The following is an 18719-nucleotide window of genomic DNA, read 5'->3' on the forward strand; positions in this document are numbered from 1 at the left end:
TTCAACACTCTTGGCCTAGTGGTTCTCAAGTCACTGTTCAGGCTCCTGTGACCTTGACCTTTGATCAAGTGACCTCGAAATCGTTAGGGGTCATCTACTCTGCATGTCCAATCATCCTATTAAGTTTCAACATTGTAGGTCAAGTGGTTCTCAAGTTATTTCCAAAAATGATTTTACATGAACAGGCCACTGTGACCTTGACCTTTAATAGACTGACCCCAAAATCAATAGGGGTCATCTACTCTGCATGTTCAATCATCCTATGAAGTTTCAACATTCTGGGTCAAGTGGTTCTCAAGTAACTGACCGGAAATGGTTTTCAATGTTCAGGCTCCTGTGACCTTGACCTTTCACAGAGTGACCCCAAAATCGTTAGAGGTCATCTACTCTGCATGACTAATCATCCTATTAAGTTTCAACATTCTGGGTCAATTGTTTCTTAAGTTACTGACCGGAACTGGTTTTCAATGTTCAGGCCCCTGTGACCTTGACCTTTAATGGAGTGACCCCAAAATCGATAGGGGTCATTTACTTTGCATGTACAATCATCCTATGAAGTTTCAACATTCTGGGTGAAGTGGTTCTCTAGTTATTGATCGGAACTAGTTTTCCATGTTCAGGCCCCTGTGACCTTGACCTTTGATGGAGTGACCCCAAAATCAATAGGGGTCATCTACTCTGCATGACCAATCATCCTATGAAGTTTCAACATTCTGGGTCAAGTGGTTCTCTAGTTATTGATCGGAAATGGTTTTCAATGTTCAGGCCCCTGTGACCTTGACCTTTGATGGCGTGACCCCAAAATCAATAGGGGTCATCTACTCTTCATGACCAATCATCCTATGAAGTTTCAACATTCTGGGTCAAGTGGTTCTCTAGTTATTGATCGGAAATGGTTTTCAATGTTCAGGCCCCTGTCACCTTGACCTTTGACGGAGTGACCCCAAAATCAATAGGGGTCATCTACTCTTCATGACCAATCATCCTATGAAGTTTCAACATTCTGGGTCAAGTGGTTCTCTAGTTATTGATCGGAAATGTTTTTCAATGTTCAGGCCCCTGTGACCTTGACCTTTGACGGAGTGACCCCAAAAACAATAGGGGTCGTCTACTCCAGCAGCCCTACAACCCTATGAAGTTTGAAGGTTCTAAGTCAAATGGTTCTCCAGTTATTGCTCGGAAATGAAGTGTGACGTACGGACGGACGGACGGACAGGGCAAAAACAATATGTCTCCTGGGGAGACATAATTCATCATAAAGGTATCTGACATATTTACAGAACTGTTACAACAATCAATGTGCATAATTACTGAAGACATGCCTTCGACCAAGGAAAAAAATGCTTGACCTTGAGTAATAAATTTTGATTGGTTATGGCAGTGCCAAACAACTGAGTAATTATTTCTGATTGGTGGTGGGTCACTGGATGCAGTGTTTTTCTGCATATCATTAATCGCAGGCTTTGTCGGTGTGAATGTCGCTTTGACAAAAGATAAAAGAGCCGCAAATTCTTTTGATATCGATGTGATTCGGCACCTGCTGGCTGTCATGTTTTTCACACGGATTAACTTGAGAGGACAGTACGTATTTAGTGACTCAGTTCGTTTTGGTTTTACTGTTACAAACATGAAGTATTTTTAATATGTTTGCCGATACTTGCTAAAAATTTCTTTTTGCCGAACGCGGATTAAAATAAAATACCCAGTAAAAGCTTTACGATGTTGAATTTAATAATAATTAAAAAGAACTAATTTATTGTTTTACAAATGAGAGTCATTGCTCCTTTATTTTTAATTATGTTTGCCGATATTTGCAAAAAACTTCTTCTTTTTGCCGAACGCGGATAAAAAATTACGAATGCCCGGTAAAAGCTTTTCGATGTTGTATCTGAAAATATCTAAAAAGATTTAATTTATTGTTTTACAAACTAGTGCATTGCATTATTTTCATTTGATATTGCAGCCATAGGTCGACCCAAGAATGTGAACTGTATATTTGATCATTGAAAACTCGACTTATGGCCGCGAATATATGGTAGATAGAACTACCAGTGTCTCTCTTTCCAATGTTATTATTTTAAAAGCAAGTTGAATATAAGGTAAATCTAAGCTAGGTCAAATAGCCACAAGTAAGCGAAATAGGAATACTAAGTACCGTATGTTAAAATTAGGGTAAATGTGCGGATGGATAGCCACAAGAAAGAAAAACTCATAGCTTCCTTCTTTGTTGGGTTACTATAAGCATGATGAATTTTGGATAAATGTGAGGTTGGATAGCCACAGAACAACCAAACATCCCTTTATTTCTAGGTGACTGTTTGTTTCAAGAATTGTTCCTATTCTCATTTTAATTCCTATATCCCTCCTCTTTGGGATAAAAAAATACCTAATAAATTTTATGTTTACATTGATTATAACATCTACAACTGATAGTATTTCATGTTGATATCATACTTTTACTACATATGAACCTACCAAACTTATAAAAATAATTATTTTGTAATTATTAATGTGCAGAGGATTTTCAAAAACAAGAATCAATGTTTTGACTGTTTTTTAATACACCTGGTTTTATAGATGAAATTGTGTGCCTCTGTAAAACATCCCTTTCTACTGATAAAAATATTTATAAAATAAAAGTCAATGAATATTGTTCTGTCCAATACAAGATACATTTGAACTCGTTCTCATTGGCTTGTCTAATATGCCTTTTTTTTTTTCAAACGGGTACTTGTCCAAATATATTGCCATAGTGTACAGAACAATATTTTAAGTAAACTCTTTCATGAAATTGATCAATTTTATTACTGTATGGTTTTTGAAAGCTAATTAAGGTTTAGCAGTATATCACAAAACCCCCCAGACTTTTTAGCGAATGAACAGCATCTTGACACACAACTTATCTGTCCAATACATGTTTTACTGTTCTGTCCCACGGAGTTGGATACTTAAAATATTCTAAATGAGTTGTCCCCCTTTAAATAAGAATGCCATTTGTAAAGAAATAAATGTAAACAATTGTCAAAACGATGTTTTACCTAGTTATGTAAAGTTTAAACACTCGCACGATGTTGCAAATGCATCAAAACGAAGACAAGTAACAGCTTTTTAAAAATGGTGAGTTTTTAAAGATGCTGGACTGTCCAGAAGTGTGGCCCCTTCAAGTAGTCCCTTTCCGGAATTCAATACATATATGAATAAATTGACAATGGTTTTGTACAATAATATAAATGTTTTATATGCTGTTATATTTTCATGTAAAACAATGCTTTCTTTCTATGATTTGATGACGTTTGAACTTTTTTTCTCCGAAGCATGGACAAACTGAGCAAATTCAAGCTCTATGAATGCAGGCCACCATCTTACAATATGTCACAAAAACATGTGACAAACATGTCACAAAAACACATGACAATATGTCACAAAATCTGTGACACATGCAATCAAACATCTTTCCACTGAAATCTTATTCTGTCAAAAATAAAAAATCTGCACATTTCAAGGAGACAGCCTACTCCGAGGAGCAAATACCTCGCAATGAAAGGCAAATATTTTATTCATAATTAGTGGTTCCATTTTCACTATAAATTATGACACCATTCCTAATTGGAAACTTGATACTACATAAAGTAACTTGCTTTCTGTTCAGAAAACAAAATTACAATGGTTTATTTGTTTTTTTCAAAAGGACTGGTGCATAAAAAATATACATGGCAACATTAAATAAAATACATGATTGTGAACCTGAGAGAATCTTCTTAATTTTTTTTCCATTCGAAATCTTTTAAGCAAGCTGTGTGACGGTGACCCATACACTTTGTACAGTCAAGCTTGAATTAACATATTAATGTATCATTATAAGTCTTACAAATATCCCAAGGACCATACATAGTTTTTGATCTTTAATAACATAGATTTACATTTATCCTAGACTTCATGAAGATAAACATTCTGACATGCTTTCATAAAGATGTCTCATGTAGCAAATGTGGCCTCTGGGGGTGTTAACAAGGTTTTCCTTTGACCTGACCTAGTGACTTAGTTTCTGAATCAACATGACCCAGTAACAAACTTGTCTGGTGATTATATTCTGACCAAGTTTCATCAAAATTGGGCTAAAATTGTGATATCTAGGGTGTTAATAGACAAACTGTTGATGACATTACCACAGACAACCACAAACACAGGCCAATAAAAATAGTTCACCTCAGGTGAGTTAGAAATAGATTACAAAATTCAAGACTGTTTTCACCAAACTGAAAGTGACTGTGAAATTCCATGTTTTTAACAAAATATTGTATAATGAGTCATACAAGAATATTTATGGCGGTATTTGGCTTAGTTGAATTGCTTATTGTACAAAGAAAAGATTGCTTTCATTGTTAATTTAATTTCTAGGTTTATATTTTAAGCATTGAGAAAATGCAGTATCTCAACAGCAACTTTTATGGCAGCATTTTCACATGGTGTTGTCTTTCAAAGTAGATTATTTTCCTTAGATGTAGTGTAACATCTCAATGTGTTTTTTTTTTTTATCTATTGTAAGAAGACATACTATATATGGTTTTCATATCACTGAAATGTTCTAAAGTACTGTAAATGAGGTATGAAGATTTCACTGTGTATATGTTACAAAATAAGGAACTGAATTAGTATAATTCATCCCTTTAAAGTTTGGTTGAAATCTCACAGACAGACAGGCTGATGGTCAATACAAAACCAATATATTGCCCCATAAGTACGTATTTTCTGTGTGCAAATTCAATAATCTTTGATTTCTGCGGAAAGTCATGTGTGCATTGAACAATATTTACATCCAAAGAATGTCAAATTGCCTAACGAGAAGAAGTAATTATGCTGAAATAGCTGACTATCATTATGGGTCCATTACCTAAATGTAAGGAAGATTATAACCAAATGGTACAACGAAATTGAAGAAAATAAACTGTCTTTGGGAGAGATATTTTACTATAATAAACCTCATTGTGAAGAGAAAATAAACTGTCTTTGGGAGAGATATTTTACTATAATAAACCTCATTGTGAAGAGAAAATAAACTGAAGAATGAATCAACTGCTTTATCATCATGGGAATTAATGGCAGACAATATCATACTATGACAAGTATCTATCATTTTGTTCAATTTCTTTGTCCCACCATGCAGAAAATCTGCAAATCTACAATTCAATACAAAGATATACAATTATGCTCAGCATTTAACCTTTAGTCTGCTGGGGGCAAGTGATTTTGCCTTTGCGACCAGTGCAGACCAAGGTCAGCCGGCTGATCATGGTCTGCACTGTTTATTATTGTCAGTAAATTTTCCTTTGACCTAAGAGTGACCTAATGTCCTTAGACCAAGTGACCCTGGTCATGTTTGTATGTTGTCATGTTAACATATTTTTTTTTGTTTTAGTTATTTGTAAATGCATACAGCAGTTTCGGAGATATGATCATGGGGGGAATTACATATAGACAAAGCAACAAGACTCGCATGACAACAATATACTAAAATACTTCATGTTTGGGGCTGTAATATAACAAGAGCACTGCCTTGCAGGTGCAGACACTCATCTGAATATTTTTGTCTCTGTTTAATAGATTTTCTAAGTCCAAAAGGGGCCATAATTCTTACAACAAGAGCACCGCCTTGTAGGTGCTGACGCTCATCTGATTTTTTTTTTTGTATAATAGAAAAATTGTCCTACCCATGATTTTCTAAGTCAAAAAAGGGCAATGATTCTTAAAAAAAGCAGGATGGAGTTGTGTTTCTTGATGTACATAGTCAGCTTATGATGGTGAACAACTGTTGCAAGGGGCCATAATTCTTGCAAAAAGCAGGACAAAGTTATGTTTCTTCCTGTACATGGTCAGCTTATGATGGTGAACAAGTGTTGCAAGTTTAAAAGCAATAGCTTTGATAGTTTAGGAGAAAAGCTGACTTAAACATATTACTCAACCAAGAAAACTGATTTTCTATGTCCAAAAGGGGCAATAATTCTTGAAAAAAGCAGAATGGAGTTATGTTTCTTGATGTACGGGTCAGCTTATGATGGTGAACAAGTGTTGCAAGTTTCAAAGCAATAGCTTTGATAGTTTAAGAGAAAAGGTTGACCTAAACATAAAACTTAACCAAGAAATCTGATATTTTCTAAGTCCAAAAGGGGCCATAAATCTTGCAAAATGCAGGATGGAGTTATGTTTCTTGATGTACAGGGTCAGCTTTTGATGGTGAACAAGTTTGCAAGTTTCAAAGCAATAGCTTTGATAGTTTAGGAGAAAAGCTGACCTAAACATAAAATTTAACCAAGAAAACTGATTTTCTAAGTCCAAAATGGGCCATAAATCTTGCAAAAAGCAGGATGGAGTTATGTTTCTTGCTGTGCAGGGTCAGCTTATGATGGTGAACAAGTATTCCAAGTTTCAAAGCAATAGCTTTGATAGTTAAGGAGAAAAGCTGACCTAAACATAAAACTTAACCAGGCAACGCCGACGCCGACGCCGATCAAGTGATGACAATAACTCATCATTTTTTTTTCCAAAAATCAGATGAGCTAAAAATCAATGTAGAGTAATGCTTTTTGCTGTGCAGAGTCAACTTTTAATGGTGAAAAACTGCTCCAAGTTTTTAAGCAATAGCTTTGACCGTTAAGGAGAAAAATTGACCTAAATGCAAAACTTAACCAAGAAATCTGATATTTTCTAAGTCCAAAAGGGGCCATAATTCTTGCAAAATGCAGGATGGAGTTATGCTTCTTGCTGTACATAGTTTGCTATTGATGATGAACAAGTGCTGCAAGTTTTAAAGCAATAGCTTTGATAGTTTAGGAGAAAAGATGACCTAAATACAAAACTTAACCAAGAAATATGATATTTTCTAAGTCCAAAAGGGGCCATAATTATTGCAAAAAGCAGGATGGAGTTATGTTTCTTGCTGTACAGAGTTAGCTATTGATGGTGAACAAGTGCTGCAAGTTTTAAAGCAATAGCTTTGATAGTTTAAGAGAAAAGCTGACCTAAACACAAAACTTAACCAAGAAATCTGATTTTCTAAGTCCAAAAGGTGCCATAATTCTTGCAAGAAGTAATGTAGAGTTATGGTACTTGCTGTGCAGAGTCAGCTTTTAATGGTGAATAACTGCTCCAAGTTTTAAAGCAATAGCTTTGACCTCTGATGAGAAAAGTTGACCTAAACGCAAAACTCAACCAAGAAATCTGATATTTTCTTAGACCAAAAGGGGCCATAATTCTTGCAAAAAGCAGGACGGAGTTACGTTCCTTGCTGTACAGAGTCAGCTATTGATGGTGAACAAGTGTTGCAAGTTTTAGAGCAATAGCTTTGATAGTTTAGGAGAAAAGCTGACCTAAACATAAAATTTAACCAGGTAACGCCGACACAGACACTGACGCCTATCAAGTGGTGACAATAACTCATCATTTTTTTTCAAAAAATCAGATGAGCTAAAAGTGACTGTGTTCATAACTGCAAAGCAAAGTAGATACAATTAAACTTGCTCAACAGACCACTTGCATTAAGAGAAAACATTTTCAGTTTCTTTTCGTGTTGTTACGTTTTATTAAGGTATTAGGCCCATGATAGAGTTTCTCCTTTTTGAAGAGTATTCAATTTCTACCATAAACCTTCTTTGCCTGCAATTTTCACGGGGGCGTAGGTTCAAGTATACATGTCATACATTCCGGATTGTCCCGGAAATGACATAATCGTCCCTGTGTCCCGGACATTGTTGAAATGTCCCGGAAAATTAAAAATACAGAAAACAAAAATAACCCCCCAAAAAACTAGTTTTTTTGGTCTATAAATTGTTGAATTTTACATTAATAAAACACAATTAACAGGCCCCGGTGTCACATTGTTTATTCCTAATTATCAGTTTCATGTCCTCGAGCGGGACACATGTTGATTAAGCCAGCTCCAAACAACACTCATATTGAACGCACCCCGCGATCTTTTGATGACCCAGATTAATTTACAGTCGGCTATTTTGATGACCCTGATTATGAATTGACAGAATTATGCAATCAATAATAGTTTTATGATAATTTAATATTAGGAACAATAGCCGAAAATCTCGTTGTTTTTAGCACGTAGGCAGTGAAGCTACATGTAGCCTTTATGGAAGAAATGGCTAAAAACGGTCAATTAAATGATAATTATTTTAAAAGGTTGTAATCTTTTAAAATGTAGATTGATTGTCACACATATTCTAAATTAAAATTTTGACTATTTAATGCCTTTGCCGACCGATCCATGAAAATTTACCCAACCCGAAATATTTTATATCGATTTTTATCTACAAGATTTATTTTATTCCTTTGAGGATTTAATGATTAGATAAACATTTAAGCTTTAAAATGATACCAAATAAGTTGGATTCTAAATCACAATGACCAGGTTATATTAATTCTTCGTAAGTCTCCTAAGTCTGTTCACCTCGGGAACGCAACCAATTCACGTGCCGAATTATAGACGTGAATTACCCTATTTACCGGTAATTACCTCCCTTAGAAAGCTAGACGACATTTGCAGCAAATTATTCCTTAGCGAGTGAACAATGTTTATCTCCGGAAACTACATGTAATTTTATGATATTTATGCATGAAACAGACGAATACTAATGTCACGGTCTATGTCCCGGACAAAGGGTAAAAATCCCAGAAATTTGAACTCGGAATCCTGGAAATGTCCTGAAAAATTATGGCATGTATGGTTCAAGCCCCACTGGGACCAAATTTTTTTTCTTATTTTTCTTTTTTTCCTGGTAAGTTTTTGCTTCTTTCAAGACTTGTTATTGATTTATTGTACAGAAGTGGAAAATACTCATTTGATAAGCGATTTCTTGCTGTTCAAAGTGAATTTACCTCTGAAATAGAAGTGGTAGAGTTAGACATCTTTAAAAATACTGAGTTACATGCAGTAAAAGTTCTCTATTTTGCCTTCATTCTTTAGATTACATATTGTGGAAGAAATGTAGGTAGGTTTTACTTCTGCCCCACAGTTATTTTTGAATGAAGTGAGCAAAATTCAAAACAGACCCGCAGGATTCGACCTTAATTTTTCAATGTTAGAGACAGAATTCTGTCTCACTAAATTCGTTTTCTTGAGGCACCCTAGAAAAAGTGATAGACACTTTTATTTTTTATTTTTATAATTGTTTACCAATAGTTTGGTGATTCTTTCATAAAAAACAAGAGCTGTCGGAGGACAGCAACGCTCGACTATTTAACAGCCTTGTCGCTTGAATGAATAAGAAAGTCGAAAAAGGGGCATAATTCAGTAAAAAAGTAAAATAGGGTTATGGAACCTGCATAGTGCTTATCAGCTCATGACAGTGAACTAGTGTGTGAAGTTTCAATCCTTTCCCATTAGTGGATACTGAGATACCAGCTTACATACAAAAACTTAACCAAAAATTTCTATGTTGAAAAAGGGGCATAATTTTGTAAAAAAAGCAAAATAGAGTTATGGGACCTGCTTTGGGCATGTCAGATCATGACAGTGAACTAGTGTGTGAAGTTTCAATCTATTCCCATTAGTGAGTACTGAGATACCAGCTTACATACAAAACCTTAACCAAAAAAATTCTAAGTCGAAAAAAGGGCATATTTTGTAAAAAAGCAAAATAGAGTTATGGAACCTGTGCAATGTAAGTCAGTTTATCACAGTAAATAAGTGTGTGAAGTTTCAATCCATTCCCACAAGTGGTTACTGAGATACCAGCTTACATACAAAACCTTAACCAAAAATTTCTAAGTCAAAAAAGGGGCATAATTTTGTAAAAAAGCAAAACAGAGTTATGGAACCTGTGCAATGTAAGTCAGTTTATCACAGTGAATAAGTGTGTGAAGTTTCAATCCATTCCCACAAGTGGTTGCTGAGATACCAGCTTACATACAAAAACTTAACCAAATCGGGACCCGGACGCGGACGCTGACGCATGGGCGAGTCCAATAGCTCTACTATTCTATGAATAGTTGAGCTAATAATGGTACAAGAAACGCGGCAATGCCACGAAACCAGGTTTTCAACACTTTTCATAAGAATAAACAAGAGTGCCAGAATGTCACAATATACGCCCGTCACAGCAAATTTCTTTACTCTAGCACCTGTATTTGCAGATGTAATTTTAATTTTGTGGTTGTTTAGTAACCATTGTAATTCTTTTGTTTTTCTAAGTCCACAAAAAAACTCCTTACCAGGTAGAGATACCTTAAAATACACCTAAAATTAGAAAGTAACAACTATGTTGTACCACAGAAAAGTGGTCTTGGTTTTTCCCTACGGTCAATTATAAAAAAGTTACAATATAAGTTATTTATAGTAACAACTAAGGGAAATTAATCTTAAAAAAAAAAAAAAAAAAAAAAAAAAAAAAAAACAAAAAAAAAATTGTAAGTCCACACAGAAATCCTTACCAGGTAGAGATTGGTCAAAATACACCTCATAATTGGATTAACATGCATGTTGTACTACAGAAAAGTGGTCTCGATCTTTCCCTACGTCTAGTAATGAAAAAGTTACTATATAAGCTATTTATAGTAACAAAAAAGGGAAATAATTCTAAAGAAGGGAACTGCGCAAGACACTTCATCTCATGATGGTGTATAATTGTGCCAAGTTACATCAAAATCCCTCTATGCATGAAGAAGATATGCTCCGGACAAAGTTTTCATTCTTGTATCCTTTGACCTCTAAGTGTGACCTTGACCTTAGACCTAGGGACCTGGTTCTTGCGCACGACACTTCGTCTCATGATGATGAACAATTGTGCCAACTTTCATCAAAATCCCTCCATGCATGTAGAAGATATGCTAACCCTAACCCTAACCCTATTTTTAGTAACAATTGACCTTGATCCAAGAAACCCCAAAATCAATCCCAAGCTACAACTTTATATAAGTTTTCTATACACCAAGTTTCATCATGATAGCTCATTCCTAAGTTAAGTTATTGACCGGAAACCCTTTTTCTATTTTAAGTAACAGTGACCTTGACCTTGACCCCAGAAACCCCAAAATCAATCCCAGCCTTTGTCTTGATATAAGCTACATACATACCAAGTTTTATTCAAATATCTTTACCGAAACAAAAGTTATTGACCGGGAACCCTTTTTCTATTTTAAGTAACAGTGACCTTGACCTTGATCCCAGAAACCCAAAAATCAATCCCAGCCTTTGTCTTGATATAAGCTACATACATACCAAGTTTTATTCAAATATCTTTACCGAAACAAAAGTTATTGACCGGAAACACCAGTTTGACGCCGCCGCCGCCGCCGCCTGCCCGCCCGACTGACATCTACCCCAATCTAATAACTCAGGTTTTCAACCTGGTTAAAAATGAATTCTCTGCAAATGTTTTGGATAAAGGTCGCCACTTTGAAATTTGTCTCTACTTGAGCTTGAGGAAATACCATAAATTACACAAAATTTATAAAAAAAAGCACCGTAAAAGTTTTAAAAAATTTGCAATAAGGTGCGAAGCACAGTCAACTGTAAGAATATACCAAGCAAATGCCATTTTTTGGATCGATTGTCTCGCAATCGATCCAAAGTTAACAATGCCGAAATTTCCTTACTGCAAACCAAACAAAATAGTGCGGAAAGTAGTTCCATGCCAAAGTATAGGTCAACCATCAAAATTTAATTATCTCGGCATGACTGTATTTTCAGCTGTCAAACATCCAAAACAAGAAATTCTTAACGTATTTTCCAAGTTTTATTACATACATTTCTGATGTGTATTTCTGACTGCAGTGACATATTAATGCGCGAAAACTAGGTCACTGACAAACCTACGATGCCAGTTTTGTTACAGCACAAACTGATCCTTAGACGTTGTTTAAAGGTTACAGCTAACCTAGAAGAGTCTTTTCTGTAGCGATTTTGATCGAAAATTTTTTATTGAACTGAAAAGAAATAACGAGTTCGAGATAGCAAGGAAAACAGCTGTATACTTCAATTCGTCTTTAAACAGTTACCTTCCTTTGTTTCATTTACGTCCTTTGCATACATGTCAGAAATACATTTTCCCACGAACAAAAAGAGGTTAATATCTCATTCCAACTTTTCAGTCATAATTTTATTGTACAACAGACATGATGATTTAATTTGTAAATGCTCTAGACTCTGCTGTAGTTAGTTAATATTTGTTTATGCAGGATGAAGTAATTTCGCCCCAGTCAGTTCGTCCCCAATTTTGATTGTGTTGTAATTTGGTTAGAGATCCGTTACTTAATATACAATTAGTACCATGTACGTATTATGTACTGTAAAGCAAGTGTATAAAGTAATAGCTGGTAAAATTGATGATTAGTTGTTATCACGATTTTTGTGAAATTGTTATTTATAATTCTGATAATTACAAGTCGTGAGCACACTCCATGCCTTATTTACTAAAGCCATGAGCTATAAAAATAAATAGATCAGCAACTTGAAAGCCATATAGAACAAATCTTGCCAACATCCTGTGACTACTGAATGAGATCTCGTAAGCGTTTGTTGCATACCAGCTGTCAAGACACAGTGTCACACGCATTTCAGCCCTAGATCACGCTCACGCACCTGTTATTCCAAGTCACACGCATTTTAAAAAAATATAGCAGTCCATTGTTTTTTTCCGTAGAAAATTATTGAATAATTGTGAGACAGTGTTTTCATACATATAATACAGCTTTAACATTCACTGGTGCAACGTGTCATTTTTACCGCATGCATAAACAGCACAAAAAGTAATCATGGAGGGAAACTATTCAAAAGCAGACTGATTATATGTGTTCAAAAAATATTTTTTCCATATGTGTCTTTGGTTTTTAGGGATTATTGTCCTCCGGACCCTACGAGGGACAACCTTCCCTTCTAACCCCGATCACACTCGCGGCCTTTATAGAGCCTTGACAGCTATGAATGTTGATCACTATTAATTGAGTAGGCAAAAGCTTTGAAATTAGATTAATTTCGGATGTTTGTTTACAATGTTAATGACGTTATTTTATTCTTATTAGTATTTTCTACATGGGGAAGGAATGAACTTTTGACTGGAACTGTCTGGCAAATCAACAGTTGTTGTTTGAAAAATAAGACTTAATTCGGTTTCATAGGGCCAGGCGCACTGTTTCTTTTATACTTCATGAAGGTAATCATCTGTTGATTTGATCACAATTGATCAAGTTGGCAAATGCTTTTAAATAAGATAACTCGCTAACATGCAATGATGCGGAAGTATCTCCAGTTGCCATTCTTTGTATTTTATAGTTCTTTGACTGAAGGAAACGTTTATTATTTTCATCAATCAGTTCCGAGACAAATATGAATTTAAGAAATTTTAGCTTCTGATTATGGTGTACAAATTGCTAAATATATATTTTATCATTGGAAGTGTCTTGTCATCTGGTCACTTGATGTCTACTACTCACTGAGCCTAAGTTCTAGGCATTCAGTAGTCAAACTAATTTGACATCATCAGAAATATTGAGATATTTTTTTGATATGGGCAATACATACCCACTCATGTCAAACACTCGAAAGACCAAAACAGTTGAAGCGATTTGCAATGAAACTTTCATCACTGCTGACGCTTCACATTCCACTGGTCCAGTGCCTAAATCCAGACACTTTTGGAGGTTTTATGACGGTAACTTTGCATTCCGAAACCGCTAGTGCATCACATTTCAAATGTATAATTTTAGATTCTTTATGAATCTCTATGCCAAAGAACACGACTTTGTTTGAAATAAAGCAATCAGATTCAGTCCTGTTAATGTTTACAGACATCTCCGTTCGTCGATTGAAGTTTTATTACCTGTTAATCACATGATCCTGTTAACTAGATTTTAAGTTAATGTATAACCACCAGCTGTAGCAATCATATAATTTTACGCAATAAAATCTATCTTAGCGAAAATGTAAGTTTACAACTTTTCTCACCCACATACAGATTCTGTTGCTGTCGTTATACTTTTTGACGCAACTTTGCACTATAATGACGCCGCGCCGATTTTACTTCATGAATTGCTTCCCTTGTCTGCAAAATGCTGGCATTTTCTTCTCTGTTGAATCATTTTTGTCAAGCCCGCTTGAGGAAGTGAAGACATAGTTGTCAAAATGGCTGTTTGGTGTATGTGCATCAGAGTGTATGTGCGTCCGTGCATGCGTCCATCCGGCTTTGTTTGTCCGAACCATAACTTCGACATGCATAGAGTAATCTTGTTTATATTTGGCATGAATGTTAACCTCAGTAAGATGGAGTGTCATGCACAAACCCCAGGTTCTTATCTCAAAGGTCGAGGTCAAACTTAGAGGTCAAAGGTCAAATTCAATAACAACTTTGTCCGGAGTATTGCTTCTTCATGCATAAAGGGATTTTGATGAAACTTGGCACAACTCTTTACCATCATGAGACAGAATATTATGCACAAGAGTCAGGTCCCTAGGTCTAAGGTCAAGGTCACACTTAGAGGTCAAAGGATACAAGAATGACAACTTTGTCCAGAGCATTTCTTCTTCATGCATGGTGGGATTTTGATGTAACTTAGCATAAATGTTCACCACCATGAGACGGAGTGTCATGCGTAAAAACCAGGTCCTTAGGTCTAAGGTCAAGGTCACACTTAGAGGTCAAAGGTCAGATACAACAATGACTTTGTCCGGAGCATTTCTTTTTCATACATAGAGGGATTTTGATGTAACTTGGCACAATTGTTCAACATCATGAGACATGAGTCATGTGCAAGAACCTAGAATTATTTCCCTTTGTTGTTACTATAAATAGCTTATATTGTAACTTTTTTAATTACTGGTCAGAGGGAAAATTCAGGACCACTTTACTGTAGTACAACATGCATGTTACATCCGATTTTGAGGTGTATTTCGACCTATCTCTACTGGTAAGGATTTTTGTGTGAACTTATAATTTTTATTAAGATTTACTTCCCTTTGTTGTTACTACAAACTTATATTGTAACTTTTTGCAATCTTTTTTTTATTTGGCATAAATGTTCGCCTCAATGCAACAGAGTGTCGTGTGCAGATCCCAGTCCTTTTGACAGCTGACGAGCTCGACATGCTGCTCGATGACATCCAGTATATAACAGAAATCGCTTAAATTTCTTAAATAAATACTGAGGGTTGTACAGAATTGTAAAGCATGTTGTTACATTTAGTTTTAATTAACTAAGAAAAAGAGTCGTCTGCAACAGGCATAGTACCTCGTCGCACCGCAAATAACTGGCGTGCACTATATAGCGTCATCTCCTAAGACACACAATGTTTACATTTGGCGGCGTGGATATTTGAAGGTAATTTTCTCTGGAAATACTTAAATATACACACTGTTATTGACAACTGGGCATCAAAGCGTTCGTCTGCTTCGATCATGTTCATTCCAGTAAAAAATCACGATCATAAAGCGTTAAAATTATTAAGCACTGTCCGGTTTAAGGTACTGGACCAGTATAGGTTTAAATGCCAATTATTTCATGGAATTGGCAATAAATTCAAATGCAACTTATATTTATCAAAAGGGGATTCAGCTCTTGCTTGATTTATGTTAAAGTTATCAAATAATATTCTGGTGATTTAAACCTATGTATGTACTGTACACGATTAACATCTACTGTTCCTTCACATGTGAATTAGGCCTAAAAAAATTCTTTGTTTCTGGTAAAATTGAAAAAAAAATAGGGTAGGTAAATCGGAATTTTTTTTTATTTTTATTTGTCAGAGAGACTTTTCAGAAATTATTTTTGTTAAAAAAAAATGAAAACAAATAAGTGGGTAATGCCTTAAGAGCATCATTAAGTTGATTACCAACATCACTGGCCGTATTTGAAGCTTAAAAAGTGCAGTTTTGCATCTTTTTGTTAAAAAGTTAAAACAAAATATTCTCAAAGTCCATAAAAACATTAATTTAGGGCTGGGTGAAAAATTTAGGGTAGGTCAGGATACCAGAAACAATTTTTTTTTTACGTCTTACTGATAAAACCAATAACTTTACATGTCACTGTGTATTTTGCTTTATATCTTCCATTATACTGATCCTTCAAAGTTTTGATGTTAAGATTGCCTGTCACAAATATACAACAGTATGAATGTCAAGTTATTTTAATGTGCTTTCCGGTGACAATAAACTTACTGATACCTACTTACTAATAGATATTGATACTTATGTGCAAACAAAATTTTAATTTGAAACAAGATTTAAGAAAAGCATTGGTTCCTGAGTAAACTTTAACTGAACATGTGTAAATTCCAGATTAAGCAAAAATATAAAAGAAACAATAAGCTTCTGAACAACAGAAATGGGATGCCTGCGATGAGCTCGACTAGCTGGACTTAGTCATCATTTTTGGGAGTAGGTGTTTGTTTGTGCGTCTGTGCATCTGTCCGATTTGTCCGGATCATAACTTCTGCATGCATCTTGTTTATATTTAGCATGAATGTTTATCCAAGTGAGAAGATGTGACATGAATAAACCCTATGTTCCTAACTCAAAGGTCAAGGTCACAATTTGGAGTCAAATTTCAAATTGAAGTTCTTTTTCATGCATGGTTGGATTTTGATGTAACTTGGAATGAATGTTCACCTTTAATTTTGCAGTTGGCACTGCAGTTAAGTGCTTTTGCTTAATGTTACTGATTGCCAAAAACAGACAGTGTCCAATTTGTATGTTCTTACAACTCAATTTTTGTGAATTTTACCAGTGTGACTGAAATATTTCTAGTTTTACAAGAGAACTATAGGTTTAAAAAATGCTGCACAACAGACCTAAAAGTATTTATGAGGAATTCTCATCCTATTTCAAAATAATTAAATAGGTAATTTCTTAAACTTGCACTTGGTTGAAGAATTTAATTTTGGATTAATCTCATGATTTTCAATTTCTTGAAATAAAATAGATAGAGAAAAATACATGCAGGCATAACTATACATTCTAATGTGTATACGTTTGTTTTGAATTCTTCTGATATTGTATTTCAAGTATTACAACAATTTGCTAAATCCTCTTCATATTTCAATGTAAGAATGCTTCTTAAACCATGTAGGAAGAGGTCTGGGTTCAAGCCCCAGTGGAGAGTATTTTACTGCTGGTATAAAAAATGTAGACTGGATAAAAACATACCAGTCCTGCTTTGCATAAAAAGGTGACTAAGAAGGAAATGTAAAAACTATAGTGTAACACTCACCCACAATATATAAGTCAAAAGCTATACAATATACATAGCTTTAATATGTTTGTATTGTTATATTTAACAATAATATTGTAAATAAATATTGAATTGATTTCACAAAAAGTACGTTTAACTTAATATTACCTGTTGTGCAAGCTTTGAATTTTCAGTTCAGTTTTGTTAAAATCTACTTCTCGATTAAGATACTGCTGTGATAGGTCATAGGATGGTGAAATATGATTACTGAATGCAAAAGGCAAGCCATCCGTTCCTATACCAAAAGTGAAGTTCACAAAATTTATATGGTTTAATGTCAAACTACGTGTGCATATGTACACTAAAGGTTCCCCTGATATTTACACATAATGTGTACAATCAGTGTTGTTCAGAGACGATCGATCCTCCAGTACTTTCAGTGCTTTGATTAAACATTACTATTAGGGGCCTAATACCTTAAGAGACTGCATTTTGCCCTTCTCTTAGGTGGTTGTACTGTACATGTACACCACCTGTATGTGCCAAAGCTTGTCTGTTAGTGCTGACACTAGGCAATAAGCAAGACATGACGCCCAAATGGGTCACTCAGGAGAACCTTGACCTTTTGAACTTACTGCTGACCAAGTTTAGTGAACATCTTTTAAGCATCTCATTAAAAGTTATTTAAAGGTTTTTTTCTTTTTTGACAACCTAAAATGTGCAACCCAGATACGGTCCAACGGAGGGTGTTACAGGCCAATTTTTGTGAAGGTCCATATAAAGTGGTTAATGATAAGAAGCTGATGTACAATAAGTTTGACAAAATGCAAGCGAGAGTTATGATTCTTAAGATTAGCCGTATTAATCAACTTATGATGAGAAACAACTGTACAAAATTTCAAAGCAATAGTTTTACAGTTTTAACCTTTAGCAGGCTGACATCATGTAGTTTTGCCTTTGTGACCAAGATCAGCCCGAACATACGTGCAGGCTGATCATGGTCTGCACTGTTCACTGCTCAGGCAGAAAATTTTCAGTGAACACCCCTTCGAATAATGAATGGTATTGCCCAAACTGAATGATGGACCAGTCCATTTTAGAAATTTAGCAGGCTAAGAGTTAAAGAACAGTTCACTGAACCACTTCCAACATCTAAAATCAAACGATGAAAGTGCCTCTTAATTTTTCTTTTAGAAAAACCTGAATAACCTGATGAAGGTATTCAAAATACCGAAACCGGTAGTTAAATCAAATAAGTCCAAACTTTTCTGGTGTTAGGGCGTGCTGTTCCACCCTCCCATCCTTATACTTTAGTTTTTCTTTTAGATATCAGACAAGCTTAAAATTAATATGTCCTTGATTAAGGACAAAACCATTAACAAAAAAAATAATGTGACTGTGTGGAACTTCTCTTGTTAATGATCAGAAACCAAATGATTTAGGATGGACCCCATGGACTGACCAACATGAGGGAAACAAAATACTTAATCTTCTTTGAAGGAGGTTACATAAATTACTAAAGGAACCAATTTTTTTGCGTCCATAACAATTTATCT

At 35.0% G+C, this 18719-nt stretch overlaps 1 protein-coding gene across 1 annotated transcript in view; it reads right to left on the bottom strand.

Moving 5' to 3' along the window:
- The window catches only part of LOC123548496 (leucine-rich repeat and coiled-coil domain-containing protein 1-like), a 373147-nt gene that overhangs the window by 183556 nt on the left and 170872 nt on the right, over positions 1-18719 (bottom strand). The gene's annotated exons all lie outside the window — the stretch shown is intronic.

Source organism: Mercenaria mercenaria, chromosome 6 (assembly GCF_021730395.1).
Source record: "Mercenaria mercenaria strain notata chromosome 6, MADL_Memer_1, whole genome shotgun sequence".
Taxonomy (NCBI): domain Eukaryota; kingdom Metazoa; phylum Mollusca; class Bivalvia; order Venerida; family Veneridae; genus Mercenaria; species Mercenaria mercenaria.